The following is a 12,173-nucleotide window of genomic DNA, read 5'->3' as shown; positions in this document are numbered from 1 at the left end:
ATCTCTGTGAGTTCAGTATATAATGAACTCCAGGACAGCCAGAACTACACAGTGAGACCCTGTCTCAAAACATAATCACAAAGATGGAAACAAAGCTCTATGATCACATGGGCACCTGTGGAGACATAAACATCTATGTTTGTTATGTTATGTGTGACTGCAGTCTGACCAATAGCAGTTGAAAAAACAGCTCAAAGGAGTTAAAATGTAGATTTTAAAACTTGCATCTGCATAAGCATAAAGTGAACATATTTTTCCTGATTTCTTTTGCTAAGTAAAGTTAGACATTATGAAACAAACTGATCCAGAATGTTTCCTAACAAAAAGGCAATGATAGTAGAAAGAGGATTAGAACACCAAGAAGAGAGAAAAAAAATGGTCAGAAATGTATATGTATTTATGTGTATATATACACACATAAATACATATACATTTCTGACCATGTTTTTTTCTGTGTATATGACCATGTTTTTTATGTGTATATATATCTACATATATATACACATAAATATATATATTAGACTTCTATATATAACATATATAATAGATAATAGGTCATATGTCACATATTATATATAATTATATATTATATTTATATGTGGTCTATATATTATATATAATTATAGATTATATAATATAAAACGTATATAATATGTATATACTATATATGAAATCCTATACACACACACACACACACACACACACACACACACACACACACAAGATCTTTGTCCTTGCACTTTCTAAATTACGTTTCCAGGATAAGGCCAAAATAGTAGCATGTCTGATGTATCTAAATAAATATATGCAGACATATATTTATATATAAAAAGGACATAATGAAATCTGAATAAAGATGAGATTGTTATACTCATTGCAATTGGTAAAATGATGATACCAGTAAATTAATGAGCTAATATATTATGTGACAACTAAAATAGCCACTAAAAATCTACATCAAGAGTCATATTCCAAAACTTCTAAAAATTTAAAACATATCCAATTAACCCATAGAATGGCAATAAGAAAAATGGAAAGAAATAATAATATAAAAATACCAGAGAGAACAAGCAGAAAACAATAATATAAAAATACCAGAAAGAAGAAGCAGAAAACAATAAAAAAAATTAAGTGAGGGGCTGGAGAGATGGCTCAGCCCATAAGAGCACATTCTGCTCTAGAGAGGACCTGAGTTCAGTTCTCAGCACCACATCTGTTGCAGGCTCACACGCTCCTGTAACTTACCCTCTAGGGGATTTGACACCCTCTTCTGGCTCTCCTGAGCACCTGTACACAACAAGCACAAACTTACACACAGACATTTACATATCATTAAAACTAAAATAAAATCCTTAAAAAGCAAAATAAAGTGGAAGACAATTTTAACACATAGTTATATTAAATGTATACGGTCTAAATTTAACAATTAAAATGGAAGTTGGGAAAAATAAAAAATAAAAACATGACTCAATCTTGTGTGTTCTGTGAGAAATATAGTTCAAATATTAAATAGAGTAGAAAGTGGGAAGATGCACAATACAGATTGTGCAAATATCAATAAAAAGAAGAGTTATGTTAAAATTGGAAAATTCAATTTCATCAAAAGTAAATTACGCAAACAGGAAGCAATGTGTGTAATGCTAAAAGGGTCAACTCTCTCCCAAAATGTTTTCCAGAAAATGAAATTAAAAAAAAAAAAAACAACTACAAAGATATTTTCTGAAGCTAAACTTTTCCAGATATCAAAATGTAAAAGACACCAAAAAGAAAAAAAACTTTAGATAGATATTTTTCATTAATATAGATTTAAAATATTTAACAAAATAGTAGCAAATAGAATTTAGCAGCTTGTAAGAATTATGTGCCTTTACTAAGTATGATTTATTTCATGAATTTAAAGCTGGTTCAGTATTTGAAAAACAATCAGAACAATCCATCGTATGAACAACCTAAAGAGAAGACTCACATAAACATATCAATTATAGAAAAAGCATTTGGGCACAAGTGAACACTTCTTGATGATAACAGCTCTCAACAAGGAAAAGAATAGACTAGACTGGATTAAACCAGAATAGAATGGCAGTTTCTCAACTTTATAAAAAATTATCTACAAGAAAAACCCCAGAGGCTAGAGAGATAGCTCAGCACTTAACAGCATTCACTGTTTCCCAAAGGATCTGAATTTGGTTCTAGCATCCAGGTTTGGTGCTTCACAACTGTCTGTAATTCCAATGTCAGACAATCCAATATCTTCTTCTGACCTTTGAAGGCATACACACAAAAGTGGCAAACACACACACACATACACACACACACACACACACACACTAAAAGGTGGGACTAAGAACAAATAAACCTGAGCTAACATTGCATAAAATGCTAAAAGGTTGGATACCTTCTCCTGAGGCAGGGAACAAATCACTAGGTTTTTCTTTCACCATACCCAGTCAACACAGTATTGGAATGTTTGACTAGTGCAAAAAGCAAGAAAAGGAAATAAGAGTTTGAAAGAAATAAATAAAAGCATCTCCATTTTAAAAGAATATGATTGTATAGATAGAAAACTCTCAAGAATAATGTTTAAAACCCGCATAGAAGTAATAGACAATTTTGCAAAGATTGCAGGATATAAGATAAATATACAAAAGTCAACTGCTGTTTTCTGTTGGCAGTAGACACATGGGCACTGAAATTAAATGTGTGATATCATTTATAATTGTTAAAAACAAAAAATGGATACATAGGTATAGATCTAACAAACATGAATAGGACATTGGTGGCATCTATTAAACTTTGAAAAAAAAAACAGTGAGTAAAGAAACCTACTATAGTCATGGATTAGGAAACTCAAGGGACACATGGCTTTAGCTCAATACTTATCAAACTCATAGAGAGACTTTTTAAAATAATTTATATTAAAACCTTTTTCTGGAAAGGCAAGAAACTGGGATAGCTAGAACAATTTTGAAAAGAGAAAAAATGGCAAGAAGTCAATTTCAAATTCTGCAGTTATAACAAAGATGATAGCAGCGTTGGGGTGAGGTCATTGTGTAAAGAATGGGACAGAATGGAGAGCCATAAATAGGTTCACAAGAGCACACCAAACTGATCTGTGCTCTTTCTAAATATAGAATCTCACTATGAGTCTCAGGCTGGCTTTGAACACCTGATTCTTCTGCCTCAGCCTCCCAAGTATTGAGAAATAGGTTGTCTTTGCTAGGGTTTTACTGCTGTGAACAGACACCATGACCGAAGGAACTCTTATAAGGACAACATTTAATTGGGGCTGGTTCACAGATTCAGAGGTTCAGTCTATTATCATCAAGGTGAATGCATGGCAGGGTCCAGGCAGACGTGGGGCTGGAGGAGCTGAGAGTTCCACCTCTTGTTTGGAAGGCAGCAAGGAGAAGACTGACTTCCAGGCAGCTAGGATGACGGTCTTAAAGGCCAAGCCCACAGTGACACACCTACTCCACAAGGTCACACCTACTCCAACAAGGCCATACCTCCTAATAGCACCACTCTTTGGGCCAAGCATATACAAACAACTTCAAATGGTGGATAACTAGCATGCAAAGCATCCAGCGAATAAGGGAAAGCCTTGTCTGTGGATGCTGCTACAGCAATTAGGCATGCATGAGCAAAACGCCCTAACTTAGTCCCCACACCTTGTATGCAAATTACTTCAAAAGGGATCACAGACTTAAATGTAAAATGTAAAACTCTTAAGACTTACAAATACACTTAGCATAGAAATCTTTAGGATTTAGAGGCAGGAGAGCAGTATTTGACTCAGTCAATAGCATAATCTGTGAAAGTAAAAAAAAAATTGATTTCATTAAAATTTAAGCTTTTCCCCCCTCTGAATAGCCATGTTAAAGAGATTGAAAGGCAAGCTACAGACTGGGAGAAAGTATCTGCAAACCAGATACCAAACAGAAGATTACTATCTAGCATATATTGAGAACTCTCAAAACACTCCAGTAAAATGTAAAACAAAAGAAAAAGAAAAAAGAAACTATCTAGCTGTATAAGTATGAGCAAAAGAAATAAAGAAATAGTTTATAAAAGAAAATACACAATACATAAAAGATGTTCAATATCACTAGCCACTAGGGAAATGAAGTTTTTTACTACATCGCAATAGTAATACAAACTTAACACAGTGGCTAACATTTTAGGAAGTAGCAATAGTTCATGCTGGTGATGCTACAAGGAAATTAAATCTCTTGCAGTTAAGGGTTGCATTTCTGGGTATTAAGCCCTAGAAAATCAACACTTATACAAAAACTGTATATAAATGTTGATGGAAATATCAGTTTTAGACTGGAACCAAAATAGATGTCCATTAACTGGTAAATAAATAGTCTGCCTACATTGTAAATTATATTCTGAACCACGAGAATAAAACAAGCAAAGAACTGATGAATGCTCCACCTGGAGGGATCTCAGATGAATTAAAAAGCCCATCCCAAAGTGGCAGAGTGCAGAACTTTGTTGCCAGGATGTTCTAGAATTGGTGGGATTTTAGAAATGGAGGACAGATTTTGGTTGCCAGGGATGAAGGAAGGATTGGGAACATGAAGCGATGGGTGTAACTGTGAAAGTAAAACGTGAGGGACTGCGTGCCAACAGAAATGGTCTATGTATCAATTGCATCAATATCAGTATCCTAGTAAAGGACAATACAGAGTTCATCTCTATTATTTCTTAAAACTATGTACATGTGGAAATAAATTAATATGTTCATCAAAAGGATGTACATCTTATAGCTGAGAGAATAGAGAAGCTATGTGTGTGTGCGTATGTGTATGTGTATATGTGTGTCTCTCTCTTACACACACACACACACACACACACACACACACACACACACACACTGTGTGTAGTGTTGGAACACATCTTCCTGGTCTGGTTGTGTGTCTATGTGTCTGTATGTGTGTATGTCTCTCTCTCTCTCTCTCTCTCTCTCTCTCTCTCTCTCTCACACACACACACACACACACACACACACTGTGGAGCACATCTTCTCGGAGTGGTCATGTGTCTGTGTGTTTGTATGTGTGTGTCTGTCCCTCTTTCTTACACACACACACACACACACACACACACACACACACACACACACACTGTGGAACACATCTTCCTGGTCTGGTCACAGCTCATTGCCATGGTATTTTTCAGTATGTCCTCCAGGCATTCCCTGGTTTTCCTTTTTTTTTTCCTCTCCCTTCCTATTTCCCTTTCCATTCTCTCTTTTGCTTCTCCTTCTTCTTCCTGAACAATTTGGTCCAAAGACTGGGAGATGAGGCAGAACAGGGAGGTGTTCTGAACCTAAGGTAGGAAATGATGTGTCTGGGAGAACAACTCATTCTCAGGACATTCAGACCCATAGCAGTGTGACAAGGTGTTCATATGGGGAGGACGGTGAAGTCCTCATAAAGCCTTAGAGATGGACAAGGAGGTCCTCTGCTGAGCAGGGAACAGCAGACTTGCCATACCATGAGAGTTACGAGGAATTCATAGTGCAAGAGAATGAACTTGTGGGAAGTTAGAATCCACACTGGTATTGGTTTGAAATTGGTGGTATTAATATGAACTTGGGGTTTTTGAGGTACATAAATCCATTTAGAATAAATAAAGATGTGTGAGCTGGAAGATATGTCGGTTGGTAAAATGCCTGCTGTACAAAAAGGAGAACTTGAGTTTGACTTTCAGAACTCATTTTATTTATTTATTTATTTATTTATTTATTTATATTTTTATTAGTTATTTTATTTATTTACATTTCAGATGCCATCTTCTTTTCCCATTTTCCTTCCCTAGAACATGCCAAATACCATTGGATTTATGTTAGTTTTAAAATTGACAGTGGTAGTCATTATAATTACAAAAAAAAGTTTAAAAACACTTGCAGTGTATTTGGCATAATTCTAACACCTCTCTGGATGTTTTAACTTTGTATAGTGGGCTTCTAAATTTAAAGAATGGTGCTCTGCTGAGCGTTCATGTGGCAGATACTGCTGATAAAATTACCGATGGCCTGAGGTCAGTATTTCTATTTTGGTCAAGCTTTAAGAATGGCATAGATAGCTTGATAATGGTAGCCCTTTTTGTCCTGGAAATACTTTTACTCCTGCCCATTGTGTTAAAGCTTGTCTTTAACAACATCAATATGTTGGCAGCCAAAGTATATGGCTTAAACCTGAAAATGGACCCCCAGACAGAGTTATTAATTTAACAGGCTGGCAAGCTAAGGATGGGTAAGATTCTGCACAGAGCCTTACCAACCTAAGACAGAAGGACAAGAAAATAGGCTTCAGGCAGAAATCTGACATTAGGCTAGAACAAAGAAGTAATTTCAGGCAGGAATCTAAATCTTAGGCTACAACAAAGAAGTAATCTCAGGCAGGAATCTAAATCTTAGGCTACAACAAAGAAGTAATCTCAGGCAGGAATCTAAATATTAGGCTAGAACAAAAAAGTAATTTCAGACAGGAATCTAAATTTTAGGCTAGAACAAAGAAGTAGGCTTCAGACATGAAAATGTCTTTGGGCTAGGACAGGGAAGTAGGTTCAGATTTTTGGTCATCCTGAAAAGCCCTTAGAGACAGTGATCATGGGAGTGTTCACAGAACTTTGTTTATTGCCTTGCTTGTTCCTTGACTATTGCATCTATTGTATTGCTAGTTCCTCAACATAGAACTGACCTTAATACTTACATATAATTAAAATTATATAAAAACAAAAAGGAGTAGGGGGGATGGGATAGGGGTTTTCAGAACTCATTTTTAAAAAGCCAGGTGTGATAGCACAAACTTGGAATCCATCAAAGGAGAGACAGGATAACCGCATCCCTGGGCCCTCTGGCCAGCCATTCTAGCATACATGCAGAGCTCAGGTCAGTGAGAGAGCTTGTCTCAAAAAAACAAAGTACTTGTTGCCTTGGTTTGACCTCTGACTTCCATATGTGTTACACACATGACCACCTTCACATGTGTCCACCTGCACACGTCTGCATTTACACACATACAGACAAATGACAAAACAAATATGCATTTGGGAGTGTAGTTATGTGTGCACGCACGTATGTACATGGATACATTCTCAAACTCTGCCCACTGAGAGTTTGGATAGGTGTCATCACAGTCACATGAGTACACTTGAGTCTCAGAATTTGGCTTCTAAACATTATTCCACTGAAATCAACTAGTGCTTTTTGGAGAAATGGCTGGTCTCAGAGCTGGTAGGAAATGACCAGCATGATCTGGTATGTCTCACTAATGCCTAAATTGAAGAAATGCTAAGAGAATGGCAGAAAAATTTATAGGGACTTAAAAATCAGCTCAAACCGGTTCTCCTGGCTAGGTCTAGGTGTTTAAGTATATAAATAAATACTGCCAGGAACACATTATAACCAATTGACTACAGAAGTGCCACATCCATTCTGATATAAGCTAATGAATAAACTGAAAGATTGACAAGGGATGACAGATTTGCCTATCAATAACACAAGGGAAAAGAATAACCTTAAACTGAAGAAAGCTGTCAGGTGTCTCTTTAATCAAGTGATCAAAGCAAACATCACCAGTAACGAGAGAAACTGAAGTCGTGTGCCACCTGATAAGATGCCAGCAAAAGAACGTTGTGTAGCTTCTTTGATTTCCCACCAAGATGCATAACCTGGATCTCATAACGAGGAAGCATCAGACAGATTCAATTTGAGGGTCAGGTAACAAAATAACTGCCCCAAACTTTTCAAGAGTCAGAGACCTGAAAAACTGATGCTGACTGAAGGGCATTCAGGATCCCTGACAATGATCACAGCCCACAATCCAGACTGACTCTTTTGCTAGGCAAGTGGGGAGGACCACTTGGTAAAATGTAGCTGAACTGTGGTGATTTGATGATAGCTTTGTATCTATTTAATCTCCCAACTTTGTGACTTTCTTTTGGTGACAAGGAATTAATGTTACCATCTGTTTTAGTTAGGAGTTTGTTGCTGTGAAAAGACACCATGACTAAGGTAACTCCTATAAAGGAAAACATTTTATTGGGGGCTGGCTTACAGTTTTAGAGGTTTAGTCCATCATTATCATGGTGGGAAGCATGGCAGTGTCAAGGCAGACATGGTGTTGGAGGAGCCAAGAGTTCTACATCTGGTCAGAAGGCAGCTGGGAGGATATGGTCTTCCACAGGCAGCCAGGAGCAGGGTCTCTTTTCCAAACTGGGCAGAGCTTGAGGACTAGAAAACCTCAAAGACCCCCTACACATTGACACACTTCTTCCAACAAGGCCACACTTCTGACTAGTGCACCTTCCCATGGGCCAAGCATATTCAAACCACCACACTATCTGTAGAGATTAGCTGTTGAGGAATTGAGAAATAATGGGATATAAGGCCAGAAACTTATTTAGGTATGGGGAGGTGGGAATTTTTTTAAAAAGCAACGTGGATTGAAGGGCCTTGTTGCTTGAATGAGAAATGTCCTTGTAAGGTCCCCAGACAGTGGCGCTGTTTGGAGAGACTTTGAAGCCTTTAGGAGGTGGAGCCTTGCTGAGGGGGTACATCACTGGGGTTAGCTTTTAGCCTGGCCTCACTTCCCATTCTCTCTGTAGTGCTCTGCTTCCTGTGTGTGTATGAAATGTTATTGCTATCTTCCTTCTCTTGCTGCTGTGCCATCCGTATCACGATGGACTCTATCCCTCCAAAACTTGGAAAAGTCCATTTCCAAGATGAATGTACTTTACATTTTCCACACATCACTCCTGAAGACTTTCATGATGTCTCCCTGAACAGGGCTCCATTCATAACACCAAAATAAGGACAGTGGCAGGACCTTGAGCTTTCTGAGTATGTGCTGTTCAGCTCTGTATGTTCTCACTGGAACCAGGCATAACTCAAACTCTACACAGAGACATAGACACCCAAGGAGACCCTTGTAGGAGGCAAGGATATAGGAGGCAAGGAGGGACTCACTTCTCACTTGGAATGCTTTGAATTCCCAAACATTCATTAGCATGAGATCCCAAATTACACATATTCCAGAGGAGAGTTTGGAAGGGGGCGGGGAATGCTCAGAAAACCTTTCTTAATAAATCATGTTGGCAATGTAAGAATACTACATGATTGGCTCAAAAATCTATATGTTGTTGTCTTATACTTTTCAGCTAGTTGATAAGTGGAATGTAAACGTGCCCTTAAATTAATTCTGATGTGGCTGACTTTCCATCTGACCACAGACCTTTGGACACACAGTAAGCAAAGAAACCATCTATCTTATAGTAATTAAAGAGCTTTTTTGTTTTGTGAATAAGCATCAGACTCCAGCCAAAACACAAATGAGCAGGAGGGCAGGGTCATTCTCTACCAGTACTTTTAGGACAGTGATTTTGTTGAATTTTTGGTTATGTTGAGGAGATTCTAGTCATGGCCTCTCACTACATATTTCAGAAGGTTTTAGAAATTAACAAACATAACAAACAGACGAATAGAGATGAGGAAACAATCCCAGTCCTCAGGAGGTGGATTCCCTGGGTGTGTCTGTAGTTTCCTTTGCTCCCATCAGAAATTAGGACTCTAAGTCTGTGACCACAGGGGTGGTAAATGGATGCAAACACACATGCTTCTTATTGAGACCATTTTCTGTACTTTGGAGAGCAATTTCTGTGGGTCCAATTCTTGAATCTTCAAGATCAAAGCATGTCTTTGAATCTTCAGTGTGGTGGCTAAGAAGGAGGTGGGGCACTTAGAAGATGGCTCAGTCAATAAAGTGCCTGCTACAGAGGCCTGAACGCTCAGTTCAGATCTCCCACCTGCAGAAGAGGAGTAAGAAAAGAATCTCAGAACCACAGGGAACAGAGGACACCAAGGAAACAAGGCCATCTATAGCCACACGTGAGAGCTCATGTGAATTCACAGAGACTGAGGTAGCATACACAGGGCTCTCAAGGATCTGCACCAGATGGGATCTGAAAGCCCAAAGGCTATAGAAACACATGTTCCCAGGAGTTTTACTGGGGAAATAAACGACTCTCAGGGGTAGGCCCCATGCCCAGATGGTCAACAGAAAATGAACTAAATGGTATTTCTGGAGGTCCCATGTCTCATAAGGCCATGTCAGGGGTTTTTCCTTTAAAAAAAATTATCTTGGGTCTCTCTGGTTCGTCTCAGGGTCCTGCACCACGAGCTCCAAACAGTTCATTATATGGGGTCTAGGCAGGGATCAAGGACCAGCTCCTGTCTAAATGTGACCCCCAAAAGGAAGCTGATCTCTGAAGCTGGTTAGAGGGACTCAAAGGCCTCTCCACTGGTCCCGACTTCCAGAAGGGGTCTGAAAGATGGGGTTATCTTATGTACACTCATAAAGAAGCTGCCGCTGGACTCTGCATCCAAGATCAACTGTTCTATGCAGAGCTGTGAGCAGCTAGAAAAACTCTCCAACTTCATCAACACCATAGTCAGCTATGGCATGAACCCTGTGGACCTGTTTGAAGCCAATGACCTATCTGGGAGTGGGAATATGACACACGTGCAAGTGTCTCTACTTGCGCTGGTGGGCAAGGCCAAGACCAAGGGGCTGCAGAGTGGTGTGGACATCCAGGTCAAATATTCAGAGAAACAAGAAAGAAACTTCAATGATGCCACCTTAAAAGGCCAGCCACAGCGTCATCGGGCTGCAGATGGGTATCAACAAATGTGCCAGCCAAACTGGCATGGCGGCCTACAGTACCAGGTGACATCTCTATGACTCCAAGAACTGCATTCTGCCTCCCATGGACCACTGCTCTATCAGCCTCCAGATGGGCACCAATAAGTGTGCCAGTCAGGTGGGCATGATGGCTCCAGGGACCTGGAGGCACACCTATGAAACCAAGATGGGCACCAATGAGGGGGACAACTCTTTTATGTCCCTGCAGATGGGCTACATGTAGGGCACCAACCAGAGCGGCCAGGTCTTTGGACTAGGGTGGGAGATTGACGACCCTAAGTATTGCCCACAGGATCCAGCAGCTGATGGGACACACACGGTGGGTGTGGTTTTGGGGATTTTTCTGTTTTCATTAGGTTGTTTTGTTTTTTGAAACTGGGCCTCACTTTGTAGCCTTTTCTGGCCTAGAACTCACTTCAATCCTCCTGCCTCAGCTTCTTGAAGTCTGGGGTGACAGGCCTGTGTAATCCATGGTTCCTTCTCACCCATCATGCCTTGCTTCCTTTCTAGGATTGACCCACCAGGCAGGGAACATGGCAGTCCTTGATGCGATAGCCAGGCTGTAGATTTCTCAGTGGGCTCTGGGAGACACTGGCCCTAAAGAGTTTCCTCTTTTCTTCATCTCTCCAGCATCAGTTTGTGATTTATGAAGTCGTGGAAATTGCAGACAGTTTCAATGAAAGATTACAAGGGCTTTTGTGTTTTGTTTGTCCCCCCTCCCAAAATATGGGGAAGCACCTGGCTTTAAATACTGCATGCATTATGGGGACTGCACTTGCTATACCAAGAACCTCACCCTTTCACGCCCAGTGGGAAAACGGAGGCCTGGAATTGAGGCAAGCCAGACAGGACGACCATACCTGTAGTCCTCCCTGATCCCTCTGGGTTTTGAAGGTCCCAGCGCTCTGCGTGCAGGTCTTGTTTACCTGTGCTGGGCTCATCATCCTCCAAAAGCGCATGTGACCTGCAGGGGCTCCTCCTCACTGCCTGATAATGGGAAATTCCCTGCGTGGACCAAAACCAATTAAAAAACCCTCCATTTCTAAGAAAAAAAATTTTTCTCCTTATTTTTAACTTGACTTTATTTATATACACACATGCACACCCCAAACTTTACACTACAGGTCCTTTGGCTTCCAGTTTAGTGTTTTCACTGAGCGAGCAAATGAGAGGGTCCTGTTTCTTGTGTCTTTTCTTGGGCTCTTTTCCTTCTATTTCTTTGTTTTGTTCGATATGTTAGTTTTTGTTTTATCTTATTATATTTTATTGAATTATTACCACTTAGAAGCCTGTTTGCTTTCTAATGAGAGACAAAAAGTATGTCCAGATGCAAAGGGAGGTGTGGATGGGGGTGGGGCAGTAAGAGGAGACTGGGGGGGGGCACAGAAAAAACCTTGGGCAGCAGAATTCATCTGTTCCTCACTGAAGTGAGGTGCAGGAGGTAGGTCCGGATCTCATTGC

General features: G+C 39.7%; 1 pseudogene; it reads left to right on the top strand.

Moving 5' to 3' along the window:
• Nucleotides 1–10,051: 10,051 nt before the first annotated feature.
• LOC117723442 (calponin-2 pseudogene) lies at nucleotides 10,052–11,085 on the top strand (annotated as a pseudogene).
• The last annotated feature ends 1,088 nt before the right edge of the window (nucleotides 11,086–12,173 follow it).

Source organism: Arvicanthis niloticus, chromosome 18 (assembly GCF_011762505.2).
Source record: "Arvicanthis niloticus isolate mArvNil1 chromosome 18, mArvNil1.pat.X, whole genome shotgun sequence".
In the NCBI taxonomy this organism is placed as follows: domain Eukaryota; kingdom Metazoa; phylum Chordata; class Mammalia; order Rodentia; family Muridae; genus Arvicanthis; species Arvicanthis niloticus.
This window is presented reverse-complemented; position numbering and strand designations above follow the sequence as displayed.